Raw genomic sequence first — 22866 nt, forward strand, 5'->3', positions numbered from 1 at the left:
CCATGTAAAAAGCTTTTCGTACAATGGAGAAAACATGGTGGTCAAAAGTCAGGTTTCTATCAACCTGGGTGCCCAAGCACCTCACAACTGATTGCGTGCTTACAACATTGTTATTAATGTGATAATTTGTGGGGACATCACTCTCCCCAAAGGGGATGATGATGCATTTTTGGCATTTAGTTTGAGGCCATGTTTTTGGCACCAGTCATTTGTTTGGGTGAGACCCTCTTGTAGCTTATTTAGAATAGTTTTATTAAGTCAGTAATGTGAATTTTTTACTTTATTGCAAATTTGTTGGCTTATTTTTGTGGATTATAATACTGTAGGACTGCTAATGTTAACATTTTACTTAGATGGACTGCTGGAGTGGTTTTTCCAGTGTGAAATGCTAGTGCTGTAGTGAATATCTGTTTATTTGTTACAAAAAAAATATATATATATATATATATATATATATATATATATATTAACTAAGATGTTAGAGCTGTTAGATTAGAGAATTAGGATAAGAATTAGAATGTTAAGGCAAATATTAGGCATTTATTACATTTATTCATTGTTGGAATGCACCTACAGTACAGCCAGGAGGTTGAATTTGGTCGCCCGCAGCAGCGAAAGAGTTAACTATATATATTTTTTATGCGGCCCCAAGATAATTTCTGTTCACTCAGTGCGGCTCCAGCAAGCCAAAAGGTTGGACACCCCTGATGTAAAGGAAGGGCAACTGGTTCCACTGTTATCAAAGTGAGTCAGTTTGGTAAACCAGAAATGGCTTTGTCAGTTTGGAGGTTTGAGGTTGAGATCTATTATTTCTATTTTTGCTTTTAGAAGTACCTTTGGGATAACGCTTGTTGTAGGGAAGGCACTTAGAAGGGCCTGGTTCGCTCTGGTTCCACTGGACTGAGTACGCACTTGTTGCCAGTGCTGATGTGTAAGGAAGGAATCCTGGAGCAAAAGTTGGAGATTTGTTGGCTCACACTGGGACAAACAGATCGATCTTTAGGCCAATCCACTTCTTTAAAATCTTCAAAAACATTACTCTGAACAACATTAACTCATGAGGAGCCACAGGCTCCCTCCTCAGAGACTGCTAAGGAGTTTGTTCAGCTAGGTATCCAAATTCCTGAAAATAGAGACTTTTTTTTTTTTTTACTAGAACCCAGTTCAACAAGGTTAGTCTGCACAGCAGAAAAAAGGTTACTTTACTTGTTGATAAACCTGTATGTCGGAATATGTGGAGTCCCTAGCTTAAGCTCTAACTTGAAACCACAACCACCACGTTCCAAAACATGTTACATACTTCACCTTTTGCAGTCATGACAGGTTTACAGATTGTTGCTGCAGAAAGGGAAATGAAATGAGCAGCTACGGAACATGGTTTAAGCTCTAGTATTCATTTCTTGACAAAGTTCACGATGAGCGGAGAAAACAGGAGGAAAAAGAGTAAGATTTCATGATTTAGGGATTTTCCAGTCAAAGAAGGAAAAGGAAATTAACTCCTATGAAATGGCACTTTGTGAAATGTGAGGGAAGTGTTTATATTTTCTCTCTCTCTCTCTCTCTGCTGTAGTGAAACAATTGATTAACTAATTGCCAGAACTAATGAGGTCCATGTAAGGGTCACCTTCTGAAGTTCAAAAAACTATGCCTTCTCTTTTTGAATTATCAAAAAAATGGCCTCCCATACTTATGGTACGTGAGGAGTTAGACTTTTGTTTTACCTAGGTACATGTACCTGTTACCTACTACACAGAGCATCTACTTCAGTGTGCTATATTTATTCACTGTGATGATTTAATGTCCTTATAGTTTGGAAGCAACTTTATCTGCATGTAAATAGACACTGTTGACTTCTCTGTTATAACTCATTTATTAATATTCCTACTTCTTCATTCATATTTACTTTATGCGTCTGGGCTTAGCCTGAAAATGGTACATTGTGCTCAAATTTCTACCCAGAAAACAAATATTTTTCCACAGTTTACCTCATATCTTACCAGGATGGCACATGTATAATTCTTGGCAAGGTTTAGCCTTTACTCTACATCTAAACACGGGAGCCATACTGTTTAGGACATCCAATAAGGATGAATAAAAATAATTAACAGCAGCATCTGTACACAGAATGTGCAGCAGAAACCAGCCCAGAGAGGAATGGAAGGAATCCTGCAGCATAACAGCTGCTGTGAAAGCCAGGTTGATTTGTAAAGCTGCCATTTAGTTTGCCTCAGATATCTATTTTGTTAGCTCCAGTAACAAGCTTAATTAGGCTTGGTCATTAAAGAGTGTAAAGATCTAGCCTTAAACAATACAAACAATGGTCATGGAAGTTCCTGTATGGAATCTGCCTTTTACAAGCGTACTTATTTCCCTTCTCTGGTACATGCATCCCATATGTAGGTCCATTAACTCAAGCACTAGGACAGCAACACAGAATGCAAGGACAACAACCATTGCATGATCTGGGCAGTCAGGCAGAATACACTCAATCTACATGAAGACAGCGGATGCAAATGAACTGATCAGAAGCAACAAGCTATTGCCAGAGTTTGGTGAGATGACAACAGGCGGTAGATGACAGATCCAGAGCAGAACACCAGCTATTCCTCTGAGCAGCTTTACGTCTACAGTCCTGTCTGAACGTTTGAAATTCAAGTAGTAAGAATTCACAGTCAAGAATGTGAGGTTCCAGCCAGGTTTCAGAAATAGCAACTAACTCAAGACTACAGAGAGAAAAATCTGCATGAGAAGGGGGATCTTTGTTATAGGCAGTGTGCAAAGACATACACCAGCGTAACTGCTTTGAAATCACTCCATCTGACAGGACTGATAGAAAACAATATTTTCCATAGGAGGAGTTAGATTAAGATGGATATTTCCACACAACACTGAAATTACAACCTGAAAGTTTTAACATTGTGTAAATTATCACTAAGAAGATGTTTACATTTTACAGAAGCATCTGGCAGAACTCATATATAAATGTGAACTACAGCATGCAACCAAGAGGATATATGCATAGGTGCAGGGCAGAAGTTTTGTTCCAGTTTACTGCAGACAGGAAAGTGACAATGAGTGAATGAACCAGACAAAGACAAGACAGGCTAAATGTGCCCCCGCATACAGGCCTTACCAGATCAGATTTTAACTGTATTTTTTAATGCCATGATGTAGATCACTAACATAGAGTTATAGGTAGATAAGGCAAGAGAAGAAGTGTGGGGGACTGGGAGTTGGTGTTTGTTAGTAGTATGAGTCAATGACTTGTGTAGGGTATGAGAACAGAGAGGCTGAAAGGGAAGGAGAAATGTAGGAAATCAAAAAACTGGTAGGCGGGATGAAAACATGAGATCGGGATACCAAAAATGAAGGGAGAATGGGGTATACTTAGCATAGTCAAGCAAGTGTGGTACAGTGCAGAAGTTGCCACTTCAAGCACCCATCCTAGGGGCAGAACTTGTAGAAGCAAAGAATATAAGTAGTAGGCAAAGGGCTGAAGCAGGACAGACTGGAAAAGAAGTAGGGAGAGGAAGTGAGAAAGTTACAGGAAAGGACATAGCAAAGGTGAAGGATCAAATGGAAGGGATGCTCAATTCATTATGGCAAATTTGGAGGAGTATGGTAAGAGGTGGTTCCGGGGTTATAAAGAAGGAGGCTAATACAAGAGGGTAGATGTGGGACCTAACAAATTAGGTCCTGAAGCAATAGCATAAGAGTTCCCAGGGAAGGTTGGAGGGGTGGGCAAAAAAATACAGATGGTCATTGTGGAGAATGGTAACACAAAGCAGGAGAGGAAGGGAACAGGGAAAGCTAGTAGTTAGTCAGTAAGATGCAAAAGGGAGGTAAGACATCCAAGGGTGGAGAGAGGAGATGTTAGGCAGTTAGCAAAGACACAAATAATCAGAGATTCCATAGCAAAGGATCAGGGCCTTTGAAGTTAGGAAAAGGATTTCATAGCAAGGGGATCAGAACCGGTTTCAGGTTAGGAAAAGGATTCCGTAGCAAGAGGATCAGAACCTTTGAGGTTAAAAACAGGATAGTTTGGCCACAAATTAAGACAATCAGGACTGACCCTGGGCAGGGCAGAGGAGAAGGAGAGAGGAATAGGACAAGTCCCACATCATGTTCCACATGGGAGATCAGTAACCTGGCAGCATGGACAGTGGAGATAGCAGCCAGGAGGGCACAGGAATGGCCACAGATGTCAGGAGCCTGGGTTTACAGTGGTTTTCTCAAAGAACCTACAGTAACATACAGTCAATACACAAAAAAAGGAAAGACTCGGACTACAATACTTGGTTGCAGCAACAGGAACAATCAATAACCTAAATTAAGGAGGAGTTTTATGGTGAGGATTGGCTCTATATCAGTAAAACAGGAACAGTGCTGCTGAAAGTGAGGTTCAAGAGCTATGCCAAGATGGGAAAATCAAAGGGACTATGAAGGAGCATAAGTCAGAGGACACAACAGAAGTGGGGGTAAACAAAAAAGGGATGCAAACGTGAAGGATGCCCCATAAGGTGGGGGGGGGGCAGTAAGAAAAGATGCGAGTAAACTGTACAGTGATGCAGAACAATGCTAGCAGCCTGATTGTACAGGAGATGCAGGTTACAATGGAATCCAACAAAGATGAAGCATCCAGTACTGTAGAGACTTAAGCAACACAAAAGAGAAAGAATGGAATATGTAATTCAAGGCTAGTATATCCTAAGCACTCACATGAATGGAAAGGGGGGAATGCCATTCTGTTTAAAAGATGGGATATCCTGCAGTTGGAGAGGAAAGAAGAAGAAACATACGGGAAAGGCAGAAGGGGAGTAGTGAACAAACGTACTGGTAGTCAAGCTGCAGGCAGACATTTGGGGAAAATCAGGTATAGGCAGATGATAACTGCTGCCCTACAGACACATCAGTGGATGAGGTACGTTAACTTGTTGGTGGACACATTCAACACGCTGCGGGAAGGAAAAAACTCATTATGACAAGAAAGCCCAGTCTCCCAGGTGCAGACTGACCAGATCCTACATCATGAGCAGAAAGGGAAAACATCCTTACAGAAACACTACATAAGGACAACTTTGATCAGTCGGTGAAAGAATGCCACTAAACCTGACATTAATGGCCAGAAAGGTGACAGACATGTTCCTAATAGAAAAACTTGAGGCCCTTCAAAAGAGGAACCAGTTTAGGTCCCAATTTAATGAGGCCTCACTTCCAGGAAGAGCACCCTGTCAGACATGCAATTATATGATTGGGTAACAGCAGAGCTGAATGAGGGATGTCAGTGAATGTGATCTACCTGGACTTTAATAATTTAATTCATTCATACATTTGCTTTTGTTTACTGGAAACGTCAGTCTGGATAAATGTTGCCTTTTTCCAGCCAAGAATAGATCAAAAAGGCTCCACAGATCGAAAAGTTTTACAAAATGTTGCAGCATAAGAAAAAAATGGTATTGACAATAATTACATTAATTACAAATTTTATACTAGTTAAAAAAAGTAAAAGTGAAAAAGTACAATAAACATCTTTTTTCAGTACCACATAAAATACTACTTGGCAAGCTGAAGTAAGAGTTGTACTGCAGAAACCTTACAAATGTGTGGAGAAATGGCCAAGGAGAGGTACTCAAAACACTGACAGTTAAAAAAGGCTATCAGGTAAAGGAAATCACCAGTGGAATAATGCAACTATCACACTGCTTAACATATTCTTAGTATATTGGAGGGCATGACCAACAGACAACTATTTACAAATGAGACAAAAATCTGACGCAATCCTATAGTGGAAGAGAAACTTAAAATGGGACCTTGAATTTCTCTACAAATGAGCACAGACATGGCAACAGTCGTTTGCTAAAGGTAAGTGCAAGGTAAGCATTTTATATGTAAAAACTCAAAGGTAACATACAGGTTCTAGTAAAGACGGCTACAAAAAGGATTTAGAAGTTATTTACTCACATTATGTTACGTGTTGGTGAGACGTATCTGGAAAACTGTGAAACATCGTATGCAGTTCTGAAGATCCTATGGAGAAAGCATATAATACAACTGCATACCATCCACAGGAAGGCCAAAATGGTTGACAGGGTAATGGAGGAAAAGGAGTAGTACTATAACAAGAAATGCTGAATGTTTACTCATTAGACACTAGGAGAGATTGGTGGTGTGACACAGGTGCAGATGAAGCCAATGGACACAATGAAGGAGTAGAACGAAGGCAACAAGAGAGCAGGACAGTGGGGTCCTTACAGGTAGCTGGGCAGAATACACAGTTTATCCTAAATGGAAGATGGTATTTTTTTCATTAAGAGATTTCTGAGCCCTTGCAACAAACTTCTTGAATTTGGTAGGGAGATGTGAATCCACACGATAATTCAAAAGGGTATGGAACAGCTCAAAAGGACTGGGTAGCCAAAGGCAAGACAGGCAAAGCCTACATACTGCATGCATCCCAACAATAAAACAGTCAGTTAAAAATAAATAAATAAATAAGAGGTTATCAACTTTCTAAATCTTGGTATGATGTCACAGCAACTGACGACCATGAAAACTCTTAACTAGATTCTTTTAGAAGTGTGCGATTATCAATCACCATTCAAAAGCCCTGTTAATTCTTGAACTTTTCGGGTTCCCTGTATAAATCAGCTCTGCCCAGTAAAAACAACCTGACTATTAAAATGTAACAGACAGACAAATAGCACAGTATGGTGCAATGTCTGGTTACAAAGAGGTACTTCCACTATGCATCTCTGTACATGAGCAGTGCTAGACTGGAGTACACAAAATTTTTCCAGATCATGCCCCTGAGTTCATAAGCACTGGAGGGCAATAGGAGACCTTTCTCAAAAGGTTAATTAGGATACCCAACCTTGGCCACTTATTCTCAGACATATCCTCCAGTGCCATGGCTGTTAAAAGGAACTGGTCATTGAAAGCACAGTAAGGGTCTCAAGGAGCCTGATTAATGAGTACATAGGTACAATAAACTCTCGGTTAACCGGCACCCATGGGGATTGTAGATGCCGGATAACTGTAGGTTCTGCTTGCTTTAGAGTTACTATTAAAAACAGGCCTGACTAATACTGTACCCTATACTATTTGTTTGGTTTGACTTGTTCTTAGGATGGGGAGAGAGGGACTGTATCCCTATCTTCCTTTTTAAAACTCTAAAACTCTAAAAACATAAGGTATATTTCTGTGGGGGGGGGGGGCAGAAAGTTCAACAAATGGAAACTGCACTGTATTTCTTCAATTTTTTTTGGTTACTTGAGTTTCCGTTAACTGAGAGTTTACTGTATCTACTGTATGTTTGCGCCATTGTCTGTGAGGCCTTTTGTAGTCTTTTAACAGAGCAGGTGGCTACAAGTGTAATATGCTATAAAGTTTCAATCATTTTTGCAGTGCATTAGTATGGGAAGGTACTGTATAGAATGTTTTCACAACAATGCTCTCATCTGACAATATTTGTTACAGACAAGCAAAAGGCTTCATCATCAGTAATCCGGTTCCCATCCTGTTATGTATTACATCATATCTGTGATCCAGTGTTTCTGTTTTCTGACCATGTTTGATTTTATGTGTGTGAGGAAGCTGCATGAACATGAAGAAGAGACGTTTCTTCCAGGTATGTCTTAAAGGTAATACCACATTTGCAGCATGCAGCTCTGTATGAAGTTTCAGCAGTATCACTTCAAAGATGAATATCTGAGTGGTGATAAAAGTAGTATGTCGAGACTAATAGGTAGTTAATGTCAAGGAATGACTGTATCAGAAGAAAATCCTAATACAGAAGAAAGAACTGTAGTGTGCCGCGTAACTGTACAGCCTGCACTGCTGGACTGTCTCGTACATGAAGCAGCACAACACAAAATGGGATGGACAGCAGATTACGGAAGTAATGACCACACGGTAAAGTCTGACTAAGGCTGAAATTCCACAACATGTAAATAAGCCCCTTGCTGGTATGTTGAAAGTGCAAATTGCTCTCACCTACACTGAAAACAATAAAAAAAAAATGCACATTTACCAAGTCCACAGGGTATGCCTTCAAACTAGCAACATCTTCAACTCGTACTGTTTTCTACTGTTGTTCTTTACTAAATCTGGCTTAAAAACATGACGTAAATGAAGACTAGATGTAATAAAAGGAATTCTCACTGCAGAGATGCTTCTGCAAAGCAAGCAAACATCGTATCCACCAATCATGCTTCTTTGCCTTGCCCCCTCCCCTGCTGAAATACTTCTCAAAACCATTTAATTTAAGCATCTTTATTTCACTACATGTTCAGCTTTTTTGATATTATCTTTGTCTCCTCTTTTCTGCCAGCCATCATCCCTTTTGTGACTGAGCTACCCATTTTTAACTCTGTGGGGCGGCTGTCAACTGAAGGAAGGCATCATCAAAGCAGCAATTGGGGCTTTTTTTTTTTTACTCAGTATTGCCTAAACCACTCCCCCAAGTGACTAACATGTGGACTTGCCAAAGAAATGGCCTGCTGTGCCATCCTCTGTGGGCATTCGTGCACACGAATGCAACCCGTGAAGGCTACCAGAATCTTTCCCAGCACCCAGTGCTGCATACTATGCACCTCTTTTCCAGTAGCTACTGGTATTGCAGCAGGATGCACTGCTCAACTGTCAACAGGACGTGTGAAATGATGTCAGCTACTCACTCTCTCCTTACCCCATCCAGCTGCCAGGCATCCAAGCTCTCAGATCATATAGACTACAGTCACAGCTTTATTCCCCTACAACATACAGACGGGCTTTCTGACCGTTTCGATTGGAGGATTACAGATGGAAGAGGTGTCAGAGGCTGGTCTGCTGAAAAACATTAGGGCTTAGCCATTTCACCCTTGTCTCTTACTCTTTCTACTCAACATTTGCAAGTCCTTCTCTCTGTTACTAATGACTATAAGTCTGCATTCTAATCTGCTTCATGAAACTGCTGACAGTGATGTGAGGAAAGACTCAAAAAAAAAAAAAACCTGTAAATTACCCTCTCCTACTATCCTTGCAATAGTACTAAAAAAAACTTCAAATACTGGATAACCCTCGTAAAATGATTGTTTTTCAAGTGGACTAAAACTGAAATGTTAAAAACACAACAATATCAAAAAATGCTGAACAAATAGTTCTACTGGTTTCACCTGGTAATTAGAGCTTCTTTGCAAAGCATAATGCCAACCAACATCATCATGCTTAAGTCATATTCTCATCCTTTATAACACTATTTTTAACCTTTCTGACCCACTGACAATACTGTTGCAGTCATCCTTGTTATGGAAGCTGTGAAAAGCCTCCAGCAGCTGTAAACTTTGAGCTGATTAGAAACCACTGACTTCTTTTGCACTGGACAGAAACAAAAAATAGCACCTGTCACTCTATCTTTGCAGTGCATTAAGCAGAAAGCCTTCAAAGCTAAGACATACATAAACATTTGACAACATTAATAGAACAATGATGATGCAGAGGGAAGCAGAATCCAAGAAAATGCCACTGTTGTTAGTGTGTCTTGATGCAGAGAAAGCATTGACAGAGTAAACTGGTATTTTATTAGTAGGGAAATGGAGGCATTTGCATTCTCTGATAAAATTATAAGACTGGTTAGGAAGACACATGAGGGATCGGAGGAGAAAATTAAAGTGGGGGATTCCTCTCTGAAAAATTACGTCTGAGCAAAGGAACCAGGTAGAGGTTTCTTATTTCCCCTTTGTTATTTGCATTGCGTTGAGTACCACTGGCAAAGAAAACAAGGGACTCAGAAAATGAGACAATTGGTATGATAGTCAAGAAAAGTTGGCTTTATTTGGAGATGATATTATTTTATAGTTGATAAAACCAGAAAAAGACGTTACAGAGTCGTGGAACATTCTGAGTCAGTTTCAAATCTTTTTAGGATATAAAGATTAATGTATACAAAACAAAAGCAACAGCTGTAAACTCTACTCACACATGAATTGATTCAGCAAAACCCATATTCATAGGGAAATGATAAAATGAAGAACCAAGGAGTATGGACTAAAAAATATTCTGTTACATCAGAAGGATATGCAGGAAGTGAATAAACAAAAGATAATACAAAAACGGAGAAACTGCAAGTTGTGTTTTACGGATATGGGCAGCAATATACAATCAGTCAAACTGCTTTTAGTCCCTTTAGTTTTATACACAGGTCAGGCATATTTTTATCAACCTGAGGAGAAGTTGTGGATAGTGATTAATAAAAAGTTGAAGGATTTTATCCGAGAGAGGAACAGGGCAAGAGTCAAGTGGGATAAGTTGATCTTTCTAAGAACTAAGCCAACACAGGGATGGAGAAAGGAGATTCTGCTGACAGGAATGACTGCATTTAGGGGTACAGAGAAACAGAGGGCTAGAATTTACTGCAGAAAACTAGTAAAGGAGCCAAGGTATTGGGAGCAAATAATTAGAGAGGGAAAGTAATAGAATGGGAAGAGGCCAAGAATTACTTGGACTGCAGGCTAGAGATCACCTTCCCTATCAAGGATTGCTAGCAGTGGTAGCCAAAGAGAAGGAAATAGGGTGATCCTAAGCAAAGGACCAGCAGTGGTAGAGTTTTTAGTACAATCTAGACCTGAAGCTGCTGTTAAAAAGGGATTATTAGTAGGGCATATAATATACTGCATGATAACTATAGGAATCAATCAGAGGAGGTTAGAAAGGATTGGGAAGAGAGGTTGGATAAGCAATTCACAAAAAAAAAAACCAATGAGAGGATATACGTTACAAAGAAATACGTCTGGAGCATTTCTCCCTGTGCCACTGCTAAAATTAGCTCTGTTCCAGGACGGACTTTCCCGGTAAACAAATGTTAAATAAAATAAAATAAAATCAATTAATCAATAAATAAATAAATATGTATGGCTCCCAAATATGCAACAACGTCTAGAAGATTTAGGATCTTTGCTTGGAAGTATTTACAGAGGTATTTTATGCTTCAAGCAGGCTCCAAACAGTAGACATGTACTAGGGTAGTGTGACAGTGGTGAGGTCTGCGGTGGGAGTGACGGATGCTTTTAAGGTGGAGGTGGGGTTACATCAAGGATCAGCTCTGAGCCCTTTCTTATTTGCAATGGTGATGGACAGGTTGACAGACGAGATCAGACAGAAGTCCCCGTGGACTATGATGTTTGCAGATGTCATTGTCATCTGTAGTGAGAGTAGAGAACAGGTGGAGGAGACCCTGGAGAGGTGGATATATGCTCTAGAGAGAAGAGGAATGAAGGTCAGCAGGACTAAGACAGAATATATGTGCGTGAATGAGAGGGAGGATAGAGAAATGGTGAGGATGCAGGGAGTAGAGGTGACAAAGGTGGATGTGTTTAAGTACTTGGGATCAACAGTTCAGAGTAATGGTGAGTGTGGAAGAGAGGTGAAGAAGAGAGTACAGGCAGGATGAAGTGGGTGGAGAAGAGTGTCAGGAGTGATTTGTGACAGACGGGTACCAGTAAGAGTGAAAGGGAAGGTCTACAAAAGGGTAGTGAGACCAGCTATGTTATATGGGTTGGAGACAGTGGCATTGACAAAAAGGCAGGAGTCAGAGCTGGACGTGGCAAAGTTAAAGATGTTAAGATTTGCACTGGGTGTGACGAGGGTGGACAGGATTAGGAATAAGTATAGTAGGGGGTCAGCCCAGGTTGGAAGGTTTGGAGACAAAGCCACAGAAGCAACATTACATTGGTTTGGACATGTGTTGAGGAGGGATGCAGAGTATATTGGGAAAAAGATGCTATGGATGAAGCTGCCAGGTAACAGGAGAAGATGCTAAAGATGAAGCTGCCAGGTAACAGGAGAAGAGGAAGGCCTAAGATAAGGTTTATGGATGTGGTGAGAGAGGACATACAGGTGGTTGGTGTGACAGAGCAAGATGCAGAGGACCGGAAGAAATGGAAACAGATGATCCGCTGTGGTGACCCCTAACAGGAGCAGGTGAAATAAGAAGAAGACTGCAAATGTGGAGGTGTAATGGGGAAGAAAGAGGTGATTTGAAACATTTTTGGGGAGTGCAATGAGTTGTCAGACTTAAAAATTCCTTGCACACTACTCTAACTGAAATACTGGGTGAGCAAATTGGTGTAACAAAAAGGACATGATTATTGAGCAATGACAGAGAATCAGAATTGCCTAGACATAGTAAGGCCTTGCTGAGTTTAGTTATGGTGGCTGCCAAAAAAGCAATTACTAGAAAATGGAAATCAAAATGTAAACCAACTGTACTAGAAGTAGTGAATACAGTAACAGAGCTAAAACAATTGGAAGTGGGAATAGTGATGTATAATGTCTGCAAACGAAAATATGTCAGTATGGTTTGTTTTCATTTATATAACTGTATGATTGCCTATGTCATAAATAATAATTTAATAAATATGTTTCTTGTTTAAAAAAAAAGAAAAAAAAAAGAAATACCTTATCCTGCAACCAGCATGCCTTCATAGCTAATAACAAAGTTAGTCCTACCTCCTCCTCCCTCCAATGTTCAAACAAGTAGGTGTATAAATGAGGCTAATTAAAGATTTTAACAGTTTAAATTTAATACTAATGCTGTACTTGGCTGAAGCTGCCCAAATCTAGGCAAACTGCCAAAATTCAAACTTTTTTCTGCAGAGATTACAAATATTGATCTATCACCATGGTTAACACATTGAAATGAATTAATTGTGCCAGTTCACCTGACAAGTTAACAAATTAATCTTTTCTACAAATGCAGCTAATAAGAACTCCACCCAGGTAACCATTAATTGCAATACCACTGCAGCAAATAGTTTGTTCTTTGTGACATATTCCAGTCCAGTTCTTGTGGCAGCAGTTTGCAGCACCATGACTACAGACACGTTTTTTACTCAATGGTACTGAGCACACTACACAGAATTCTCCAAGTCATACTGCAAACAAAAACTGCAGGCATCCAAACTCCCAGAGTAGAGTTTCCATTTCAAAAAGGACACTGTAGACAAAATCCCAGTACTAATAACCTACACTGCAAGATGTTGTCAAGGAAAATCATATCAAATAAGTTCTTCGAAGACAAGCCAATCTCCCATGTCTCAGAAGACTACAGATCACAGATTCAAGTTAACATGCAAAAGTTATACATTTTTGGGCTGTTTGTGTTTTTTCTAAATTTAGTAAACATTCTATTCACTACCAGCTCCAAAACAAGGTGGCAGACAGTGCAGAATTTTACAATGTTTCCACGCCAAGATACAACACTTACCCCCTCTACACAGTACAGTTGTGTACCTACCATAAATGTAGATGTTCGAGTGTATTCACTGTTGCAGTCATTACACTTGGGTTATCCTGCTGGCAGGCTACCCGCAGACGGCCTGAATTCCAAAGTCCTGGTCTGGCGTCGGCTGCTGTCACCTCTTCCCTGACGTCAGTGCGCCAGGGGTATAAAAGACGGAGCCAACGCCATTTTCTTCAGTTTTTCTTGCCCCAGATGTCAGGTGCCCCCAAAAGGGTAGGCTAAAAATTCTGCTCATAAAATAGCAGCACTAACATAAACATTACCTTCATCTACAAGCAAATACACCACATAGGTTGTATAGAATAGAGAAGTACAGGTAAGTCCCAGCAATGAAAGGGGGATGGAGGGAGGGTAACCTGGACTGCAACAGTGAATACACTCGAACATCTACATTTATGGTAGGTACACAACTGTACTATGTTCATCGTGTTTCACTGTTGCAGTCATTACACTTGGGTTGAATCCCAAAGCTGAGGTTGGGTGGCTGGGCCTAGATAGAATTAGGAGTGGCTATGAGGCCCTGCAGAACTGCAGTGGTGAAACCTGCTCTGGATTTAGAGTAGAGAGATAAGTGGTAGTGCTTTGTAAAAGTGTGCACTGAAGTCCAAGTTGCAGCCTCCAAAATGTCCTTGGTTGGTACTCCTCTGAGGAAGGCTGCTGAAGTGGCTGCTGCTCTGGTTGAATGTGGCCTAATGCCCTTAGGCACTGATTTGCCATGTTGTGAATAGCAGAAACGAATGCAGTGGCCTATCCATTTTGAAATAGTCTGCTTTGAAATAGCTTTTCCTTGCAATCCTGCAGCATATGCCACTAAGAGTTGCTCAGTCTTTCTGAAGGCATTAGTTTTGTCCAAGTAGAAGCGTAGCTGTCTGTGTATGTCCAAAGAATGCAGAAGTCTCTCCCCCTTATTCTGTGGGTTTGGATAAAAGGTAGGCAAATGAATGGTTTGATTAAGAGCCACACTGGACACTACCTTAGGCATAAATGTTGGGTTTGTCCTTAGAGAAACCCTGTCCGGATGGAAAATAATAAAAGGTTCCACAGCCATTAATGCCTGTAACACCGAGACTCTTCTTGCTGAGGTTATTGCTAGGAGCAGAGCTGTTTTCCATGATAAGTATTTTATCTCAGCTGTATTGGCTGGGTCAAAAGGAGGCAGTGTGAGCTTTTCCAAGACAAAATTGAGGTCCCATGCAGGTGTTGGAGCTCTCCTTGGAGGTCTTATGTTTTTGGCCCCTCTGAGGTACTGCCTTAGCAGTGGATGTGAAAAAATAGGTGGATCCGTATGGTAATGAGCTGAAATGGCAGAGCCATGGATCTTAATTGATGAGAAGGATAGGCCTTTGTCCAGCATCTTAGTTAGGTATTGTAAAATCTGAGGAATATTTGGTACAAGTGCATCCAATCCTTGTGCCTGGTTCCAAGCACAGAATCTCTTCCATTTTTCTGTATAAGATTTTCTGGTGCTGGGCCTCCTGGCCTCCAAAATAACATCCATAACTGCTTTAGAGAGAGGTGTGTTCTGAATGGTTAAATAATCAGCCATGCAGCCAGATTTAGGGTTCTGAGCTGGCTGTGCAGGATCTGATTGTTTTGTTGGGTCAGCAAATTAGGAATTTGGGGTAATGTCCAGGCTGGGCCTTGAGACAAGCTCTTTAGGATTGGGTACCAGTGCTGGCGTGGCCAGTCTGGGGCAATCAATATCATTTTTGGCTTCTCTTGTCTGACCTTTAGGAGTACCTTGGGGAGGAGAGGCAGTGGAGGAAAGGCATATACTGTAAGGTTTTTCCAGATGAATGATAGTGCATCCACTTTCCATGCTTGTTTGTGATATGTCCTTGTGCAGTATCTCTGTAGTTAGCAGTTGTGTGGGGAGGCAAACAGATCTATGTCTGGGCATCCCCATTTCCTTGTTATCATGCTGAAGATTTGTGGATCTAGTTTCCACTCATGAGGATCCTTGAGATTTCTGCTTAATTCGTCTGCCAGAGTATTTGTCTTTCCTTGCAGGAATTGTGCTTGCAGGTGAATTTGATAAGTCAATGCTGTGTCCCACAAAGTCATGGCTTGTCTGCAGAGGGGTTAGGAATGTGTGCCTCCCTGCTTGTTTATGTACCACATGACTGTAGTATTGTCTGTCTTTACCAGCAGTTGTCCTGGATGACGTAGATCCTTGAAGGCTGTCAGGGCATTCTGAACAGCTAGCATCTCTTTTTGATTGATATGAAGATGCATTTGGCTTGCTGTCCATGCTCCCTGAATACATTTTCCTGCCATGTGGGCTCCCCCAGGCATAATCTGATGCATCTATTGTTAGTGTTTTCCTGGCCGCGGGTAGAGTGAATGGCTGTCCCTTGTTGTGTTGACAGGCCTGTGCCCACCATCGAAACTCCTGTTGCAGGTAGGGAATGAGGGTAACGTTTCCTGGCTGTGGCAATGTTGAGTCCAAACACTTTTTAGATACCATTGTAGTTTCTGCATATGCAGTCTTGCATACGGAATTAGTAGAATGCAGGAAGCCATGAAGCCCAAAGCCTGCAGAATTTTTCTTGCAGATAACTGGGTCTTTGTTGCCAACATTTCAAAGTAAGAAGTCAGTTGCCTTTGTTTGTCTGGCGTGAGGTAAGCCATCTGGGCAGTTGTATTTAAGCTTGCACCCAGGAATATTTCTCTTGAGAGGGTACTTGTTTTGATTTATTTTCGTTTACCATGTACCCTAGGCAAATTAGTAATCTTTTTAGAAACGCAAGATGCTTCAGTAGAATGTCTTTGTTCTCTGCTTGAATATGGCAGTCGTCCAAGTAAGGGTACATTTGAATTCCTCTTTGTCTGCAGAAAGCAATTACTGGTGCCAGGCATTTTGTGAAGACCCTGGGCGCAGTAGATAAGACAAAGGGCAGTGCAGAGAATTGGTAGTGCATTGATCCAGCTATGAATCTGAGGTTGTTTTTGTGTCTTTTGGCTTTTCCCGGTTAGGGGTCGCCACAGCGGAACTCCGGTCCGCTAATGATTGGCAGTAGACTTTTACGTGCTGAGTTGCCGGCCCTAATGCACAACCTGCAACGAAGGAATGCCCATTCACGCATGTCTCCACAGTAGACGCTCTAACTGAGAATCGAACGGGACAATGTCTTGCTGTGAGGTGACAACGCTAGTGAGGTATCGTCTGCAATTTTATCTGATTGGGACATGCAGGTATGCCTCTTTTAGGTCCAAAGTTACAAGCAAAGCCTTCTTGCCCAGCATGGGCAGAAGCTGCTGCAAAGTCAACATTTTGAATTTTGGAACGTAAAGAAAAGTGTTTAGAATAGACATGTCCAGTATTGGTCTCCAGGCTTTGCCCTTTCTGGGTAGCAGGAATAGTCTTAAGTAGAATCTGTGTCCCTGCTCTTGCTGTGGTACTCGCTGAAAGGCCCTCATGTCCATGAGGAATGTAACTTGTTTTTGTGCCTCTGCCCATTGATTTTGTGGCAGGTCTGGCATACCTTTTGCCTTTGGCAGGGTGTGAAAGTGGAACCTGTAGCCCTGGGACACTATATTTAAGACCAATTTGTCCTGGGTGATTGTATGCCAATTTTGTGAAAAAAGTGCTAGTTTTCCCCCTAAGGGAGCTGCCAAAAGATAAGTGCTTGGTATTGGCAGAGGAAAGTCATTGGTACTGTTTTCTATATGGCTGAGATTTGTCTTCTCCGCTTTTGGAGGTAGAGGTACGCCATTGTTTAGGCCTGTATGAGCCTTGGGGCTGGGATCTGCCTCTAGGGCATCTGTATCTGCCTCTTTGTGGCCTGTCTGACACCGGAAAGGACCAATTCTTTGAAGGCCAGTTCCTGTTAAATCTGGGAGGTTGTACCTGTAAGAAATCCTTAATTGTCTGCATAGATTTCGCTTTATCCTCCATTTTCTTCAACACCTCTTCTGCCTTAACACCAAATAAAGTATCATGCTGTAAAGGAGCATCCAATAATTTTGCTTTAACATGACCAGGCAGATTTTGTTCCTTTAACCAAGCATGCCTTCTAATGACAGTACAAGAGGCCTCCAGTGAATCAAAACCACATTGCAAAGTATGTTTTCTCACTTGTTCAGCTGCATGCAATAAATCCTGCATTTCCTTGTTATCTGCACATTCAGAATTTGTCAAAGTTTTCTGTTTTAGCAGTGACATTAAATTTTGCTGATATTTAAGCATATGAAACTGACAATTTAAAGCCCTTACAGCCAAGGTAGCATAAGAGTAAACTTTTTCCCCCACCTGTCCAGTGCCCTAAAATCCCTATCAGAGGGGACAGGGTTTTTTGCAGTGGAAGCCTTGACCCCTTTGGGACCCTGAGATATAGTTACTGGGTCAGCAGCAGGGTTTTTATATAGAAATTTGTGGGAATCTGGAACCCTGTCTTATCTGTCTGGCAGGGGGTAAAGAGTCAGGAGACAGGCTGGACTCTGAAAATACATCATCTACTATGTCTAGAACTGGTGGAATAGCAAGAGGTCTGTGCTGAGGTAGTAAAAGGAAGTCTCCGAGCCTTTTCTTAGACTCTGAGCATTCTTGACTCTCCCAGTGAAAGTGGTCCCGCATGGTGTGAAGGGTTTCCCCAAAACAATAATCCTCAGGAGGAGAGGCTGAAGGAATAGACTCTTCAGCATCAGAATCCTCATAGGGAGGAAGGGAGTATCCCTGTTCAGAAGAGGAATCAGAGGAAATGGAAACCTGATCTGAAGATTCATATTCTGTCTCTTGCCTAGGCCTCTTATCTGGAGGGGGATGGGAACCCCTCATCAAAGTAATTAGGTCTTCGGCCATTTTAAGCATCTGTTTTTTAGGCATGGAAGTCTGTGCAGGAGAATGCTGTACTTGTTTCTTTGTCTTTAGAGCTGCTTTAGTCTTTGCCTTTGAAGCTGAGGTTGGCTTAACATATAACTGTGTGGGTCTGAAAACACCCTCAGAAGCCGATGCCTGCTCAGCGGCTCTGGACCCATCTGAGGGAAAAGTTTCCGAATGTCCAATACCTTGAGTATCCAGAGGCCTAGTCGGCTCCACGTGGGAGTCGGAAGCGGCCTGTGGCTCTGAGGTAGCGGGCGACAGGGGCTGCGAAAGCGCCTCACTGAGAACTGGCGAACCAGCGACTGGCCTAGCAGAGGCCTCGTTGTTGGTTTTGGACCTCGGATGCCTGTCCTTTTCCTTGCGCTTTTTATAAACTCCGGTTGTCGGCTGTTCCAACGGCATTATATAATTAAATCTTTGGCCAAAGTAATGAAATGCAAAATCGAACTGACGCGTAATAGTGCGTTGGTTAAATCTAGCACAAAACCGACAGCTAGCAACGTCGTGGTCAGGGCCTAGGCAAGGAATACAGTAAGAATGAAAATCCTCATGAGGTATTTGCTTCCCACAAGAAATACAATTGTTAACTTTTTCTGACATCGGTCTGGAACAAGAAAAAAGTTTCCCCAACGGGGTACTTAGCTTTAATGAAGACTTCGGATCTGAAATTCGGTTTTGAAAATCTCAGGAGGCGGCCGACCGGCACTTGCGAACTGCTTTTGCTTTGGGCACCGCGCGGCAAGAAAGACTAAAGAAAATGGCCTCGGCTGCATCTTTTATACCACTGGCGCACTGACGTCAGGGAAGAGGCGAAAGCAACCAACACTGGACCAGGACTTTGGAATTCAGGCCGACTGCGGGTAGCCTGCCAGCAGGATAACCCAAGTGTAATGACTGCAACAATGAAACACGATGAACGTCTACTACAACCACACTACTCCACCCCATCCCTAACCCACTCCCTGCTTTCTCTCACTGTATTCTCCATCTTCCCCTCCTCTACCACCCCTTGTATTACTCTAAGACTCAATTCTCAAACACTCCCCAATACATTATTGATAAAACATGTCTTTTATTAGGTAAAAATAATGTTAAAGTTTTACATTTTTGTAAACACACACTACTGATCACGGAACAATGTATACATTCAACACATATGTGACTTGTTGTGAATGTAAAGCTTTTTTTTACTGTATATAGTCTAATCTTGTGTGTGTCATGTTGTACTGTCTTTTATTAGGTTAGGAACAATACTATTTTTTGTCTTTCATTGGGTTAAGACAATGTTATGCTTTTGCAAAAATACTCTGTTTATCACAGAACCCTACATGCTGTTCAGTATTCTTGTACTACTAAGTAATTTTCCTTATTGCTGTATGAAATTTTCTTTCTCCCTGAAAATTAATTATGCTCTCTGTTTTGAATTAATATTATTTCTGGTAGTGTATTTATATGTACTGTAGTGGACGCTTTTCTGCCTGGGCCTCTGTTGAAAACAGGCTTCTATGCCCAGTCTGACTTTCCCAGTAAACAAATGTAAAATAAAAAATAAAATATTTCAGCAAGTGGTAGTCTCCAAAAAAAATATTCTGTCATGATTCCTTCACCACCTGTGCTGGAATCTGCAGTGTGGGACATAAAAACAGCGTGGTAAAGTGTACTGTGAGACGAGAAGGGGGCTGGTGTACTCTGCATAAATGCATACACACACAAACAAAAAAAAGAAACTCTAAGTGGGAAACTTAGCCTATGTTTTAGTGAAAAGGGAAGTGCAGAATTAGCAGCTCTCTACCAGCAGCCAGTGCACTGCAAAATAAGAGAGGATTGATGCTGTCCAACTTCTCCAGGCCCCACTCAACACTAGTCCATCTTCAAGCGTCCCCTACCAGAGAAGCGCACTGCCATCTACTTTTGTCTGAGCCCCTTAACCACAGAACGCATTCACTGTACAGAAGAACATCCTCAAGGCACAGCTGAGCAACCAGTACAGGGTCAAAACAAATTTTCAAAAACAGACCTATCACTTTGCTCCAGGATGCCTTTAAATTAATAGTCAGTACAAATACTTAGGGAAAGAACAAACTGAATCAAATATAACCCCCTCCACACTTCTTTTTCATGGACTAGCACTTAAATCAAATCATTTAAACTATCCAAAACTAATCAAAGAGAAGATACACAGTACACACATGCAGAGTCAATCCAGACAAGTTCTACTAGTTAGGATAAAGAGGAATAAAATACTGCAGTTTTAGTAAAAATAAATAAAAGCAGTAAAAAATACAACCCCAGAACAGAAGGCCACACAAAGAAAATGCCCATTATGTGGCAGGTGCTTCACCCTTCAATATTTGACTCATAAATAGCATTTTTTCCAGGTACCCTCAAAATGGCAGCAAAATTCAGAAAACATGTAAAATGCAAAAGAGAAAGTAAAAATGCTTATAACAAGTACTTTACTCCTAGCAATAAGCTACTGGTATACTTCTGTCATCAGAGCTGGTTATTTAGACAGAACTGAAGATGTGAACTACTATTATATGTTTTATTCATAGTAAACAGCATATAAATATGTTTTAAGAAAACAAATAGACTAAATAAATTATACAGATCACGACCACAGCAAAGAAACTTTTCCAAAATTGTCACTACTTTGTAGACACCCCCTAACATTTTAACTCTTCATTTCCTGCAGCAACTCAGACAACATCAACTTGAAAAACTGCAACAAATAGACCTTTCTTTTTATTGGTCTTTAAGAGAAATGGCAATAAAGGAGGAAGCACACGTGCAGACTACGTGACTACTGAATACATACAATAAATGGGAAATGTCAAAGGTCTAATTGCATGCCAACAGACAATACTGTACCACAACAATTCACATGCTTCCATCTCAGAACAGTTCTAGTCTGCTAAAAACTTGGGAGCTTATTTTACTTCTCAAGAGATCAAAATCCTTCTCAATTTTAAGAAAAACAATGGCATTAATTATGCACGTCATCCTCTTCTTTATTAAGTTTACTACAAAAATCCTGAAATGCAAGAGTATCCTTACATTAAATAATAGCAAATATACTATGTCATCGTACAGAACACCTGCTAGTAATCAAAATATCATCACTGTGGGAGTCACAGGGGAAATAAATTCTTTCATAAGTTTGTAATCAAGAAATACGAAAATACACTCTTATGCTAAACTCAGTGGTTCATAAAAATACACCAAGACCAAACAGCTGACGTGCAGAGACAGAAGGAAGAAGCAACCACACAAATCCACCACAGTTCTGTCCTAAAGTCAGTGGTTGTTTCCCACCAGTAACACATTTTGAGCATACATGCTTTTTCAAAATTTAAAACTTCTGCCAACTTACCCTGGTCTCAAAGGCAAAGAAGCTGTTTTCTGCACCGTCTCCTCAATAAGCTTCATCAGTTATAAACCAACTGCCAAAGTGGAACACCTGTGTTTCAGAAAATAAGAATACCTGTCAGGACATCATGCTGCCACTTAAGACGTGAAAAACAGTTACAAAGTAAAGCTGTGCTGCTCTACCCTGCATACACATTTTCTCTTCAAGCATAAACATATTTCCTGTTTTCACATCTCCATATACTGTGTCACATACTAATATATATCTTTTTTCACAATCATTACAGCAAAATAGCTTCTGGCTTCAGACTTTCATTTATGAAGTATTTCTGAAGAAAGCAAGGGGTTAAAAAGAAAGCTCTCATACCACAACTTCCTGTAGGTGTTTGCAGGAGGACTTGTTCAGTTTATTCAATCCAGTAAAAAATGAGGAAAAATATACAGGCCGTTTATTCCCAGAATCACTGAGCAATATGTAGAACAAATTCCCTTTCCACCTGACAGCATGTCCTTCACATTAGACAAATGGAGTCTCCCTGGGGAAACGAACGCCTAAACATCCTAATCCTTTCAACCCAATTCTGTGCTCTGACATGCTCTGTGAGGCAAGCCATTACAATAGAGCTGTATTCCCCACACTGTCACTTCTTCAGCAGGGAAAAAATTATCATATTTCTCACATCACTGCTTGAATACAGAAGCTGTCAGCTGATTGGCCAGCTGCTGTAGACAGCAGCGTCAATCTTCTTCCTGTGCTAGTACTGGGCCGCAGCTGAGGGCTGATATGAAAGTAGGTCTCAGCTGGCTCTACTGCAGAAAAAAATGGTACTACTTTCTCAAAGCAGGAAGAAGGGGAGGCCATGAACATTTCCTGTTGTGAAGCTGAAACAAGCAAGGACGTCACTGAATTCACACTCCCTCTGGGTGTCAGAAGATTCAGGGCGAAAGTTCAAGCACTTCCAACAGAGAAAAGGAGGGCTTTCTTACAGCCTCCTTCTATACGTGTGTGTGTGTGTGTGTGTGTGTGTGTGTGTGTGTGTGTGTGTGTGTGTGTGTGTGTGTGTGTGTGTGTGTGTGTGTGTGTGTGTGTGTGTGTGTGTGTGTGTGTGTGTGTGTGTGTGTGTGTGTGTGTGTGTGTGTGAATTTGTGCGTGCATACATTTGCATTTGATGACAAAAAAAAAAAACGCGGAAGTGACTTTCATCATATAAAAACAAGCATCTACTCACCTGAATTTTGTTGTACAAACTAGACTAACAGATCCACACATGACTTCCAGTACAGTTTACAGGCAGACGACTGTGAATGTGCCTGGCATGCACAACAACCAAAAAGACAAGGGATCAAGTCTTGTTACCATCACTTGAAGATTATGCAAGCCTGACAAGTACTTAGCTAA

The 22866-nt window shown here is 41.1% G+C and overlaps 1 protein-coding gene across 1 annotated transcript in view; it reads right to left on the reverse strand.

Moving 5' to 3' along the window:
* HIVEP2 (HIVEP zinc finger 2) overlaps positions 1-22216 on the reverse strand; it is a 660129-nt gene extending 637913 nt beyond the window's left edge. The window contains exons 1-2 of the mRNA XM_044060075.1: positions 21835-22216; positions 21472-21558 (exon numbers count right to left, since the gene is read on the reverse strand). The gene's annotated coding sequence lies outside the window, so the exon portion shown is untranslated. The remainder of the gene's footprint in view (positions 1-21471; positions 21559-21834) is intronic.
* Between the last annotated feature and the right edge of the window lie 650 nt (positions 22217-22866).

This window comes from Protopterus annectens, chromosome 1.part0 (assembly GCF_019279795.1).
Source record: "Protopterus annectens isolate FY-2018-M chromosome 1.part0, PAN1.0, whole genome shotgun sequence".
Classification (NCBI taxonomy): Eukaryota; Metazoa; Chordata; order Ceratodontiformes; family Protopteridae; genus Protopterus; species Protopterus annectens.